General features: G+C 45.8%; 1 protein-coding gene across 3 annotated transcripts in view; it reads left to right on the top strand.

Moving 5' to 3' along the window:
* The window catches only part of LOC102672248 (alpha-catulin), a 71827-nt gene that overhangs the window by 18304 nt on the left and 51385 nt on the right, over window positions 1–2138 (top strand). The window lies entirely within an intron of this gene.

The following is a 2138-nucleotide window of genomic DNA, read 5'->3' as shown; positions in this document are numbered from 1 at the left end:
AGCAAAAAAAAAAAAAAAAGAAATATCTAAAAATTCCTTAAATCCTCTATGGATAGGAAAGGATGGGATGAAGGTGAATCATATCGAGGAACATCTCGAAAAGGAGCGAAAGAATTGAAAAACCAAGAGAAGATTCAAAAACACCCTCCTTCTTTCATTTTACTATCAAATCTAACAAACTCGCGCGTTTTTCCGTCCAAAAATAAACCAGAATAAGAAGAATAAGAGAAGAAACGAATAAAAATACCCTCGATAAGAATTCCCTGGATATCCCTCCACAACAGACACAGACAGAGAGAGACGCATAAATTCAAGCTGGTAGATCCCATGAAGGAATGGAGAAGCTCAAGAATCTCGAAACTGCCTAACCTGCATATTATCATTGACAAGATACAAAATCCACCCTTGTTTAAATAAAAAAAAAAAAAATCGTAAACCGGACAAATTCCCGCGCTTCGAGGCAAGGATAGAATAAAGGAACGAATGGGCAAAAAATACCCTAGATAAAACTCCCTAGATAATAGAATTCCCATCTACGTAGACGACAGAATCCTACAGAAGAATCCCACAAAAGAAAGAAAAAGATATATATATATATATATAAAGAAACTCGGATAAATCCAAGACGGAGAGATCGATGTTAGAAGAGCGGCGAAGAGAGAGTTGGTCGACGAAGATTGGAAAGGAAACGGTTGGACGGGAAGGAAGGAAACGAAGGGACGTGCGAAAATGACGATTTCGCGGGCGAAAGTACGGGCCTGCCGGCGTATTGATTGTCGGTCGGTCGTCGAGTAGAGTCAGCGCGCCTGTGCTCCAACGTTTCAACGCGGAGGGAAAGGGACAGAAGCGGGGCGGGCGAGCCAGTGACGAAGAGAGTACGCGGCCGAGGGCGCATGGAGGGCGGAGAAAGATCGGGTGGAGGGAGAGAGAGAAAGAGAGAGAGAGAGAGAGGGTTACACAGAGAGGGTAACGAAAAGGGGGAGAGACAGCCTCGCACCCATGGTCCTGCTTCCACCGTGTTCGCTTTCGAGTCCAGTCTTCCCCTGGGCACTCGACAGGCCGGTACCTGTTTTCTTCCGAACCGAACACGCGCTCTGTCGTCTCCTCGCATCGCAGCCTACCTCCACACACACACACACATATATATATACATACATACATACATACATGCGCACACCACGCATACACGTATGCAACCAATGCGGAGAAGCATAGAGAGAGAGAAGGAGACTCGTGGACACGCGTCTCGAGCCACGTATGAGTCTGCATGAGGCGACGTATACACACGAGAGGTTCAACTGTCGTCGTTGATATATATATAAATGTATATATGTATATATGTATGTGCACGATATATATATAAAGTTGGAGGGATATTAAGCAGGGAGTGGATATAGGGGAGAGTAACACGCGGGCGCGCACACGTAGAAAAACACGAGCCGCGCACCCACATGTCTACTCACACTGTGCACACGCGTATGCGAGAGACCGAGCCGCGCAACAACGAGTGGTCGTCGTCGTCGTCGTCGTCGTCGTCGTCCTCGTCTTCGAACACGTTCTCGTTCGTGGGATCGTGGCCACCTTGCGCCACGCGGCACAGAAGGAGACGAGCGAGACAAAGTTAGAGAGGAAGAAACGGAAGATTCTCCTTCTTCTTCTTTTCAATATCTATCTTCGTTGTGATTGAATCGACGAGAGCGATCGAGGGAAGTCGAAGAGGCTACGATCAGATCGGGAGGAAAATTTTTATTAACGTGGAAGAATGGAAGGCGAGAGAAAGAGAGAGAAAGATATATATACATATCTCGAATCTGTGAGCAGTGAATGAAAATTGATATCGGGATATATCTGGCAGTTGGAGAGACACTACTAATATTCTTCGATCGAATAATCGTCACCGTGAATCCTAAGATCCTAGCGCTGCATCCGACAGGAGGATCGAAGCTAGATATCTCGACCGATGTTAACCCGGTCTGCCGTTCACCCGTGAATAGGAGAGATTGATCCGAAGAATCGAGAGGAGGAAGAAGATATGACCATCGAGTCTCGTTGAATCGAAACGAGCAATCGTTTCGAGGGGGAAAAGAATAATAATAATAATAATAATAATAATTTATCGAGTGGATTCGCGATCGAGT

This window comes from Apis dorsata, unplaced genomic scaffold, assembly GCF_000469605.1.
Source record: "Apis dorsata unplaced genomic scaffold, Apis dorsata 1.3 scaffold_130, whole genome shotgun sequence".
Taxonomy (NCBI): domain Eukaryota; kingdom Metazoa; phylum Arthropoda; class Insecta; order Hymenoptera; family Apidae; genus Apis; species Apis dorsata.
This window is presented reverse-complemented; position numbering and strand designations above follow the sequence as displayed.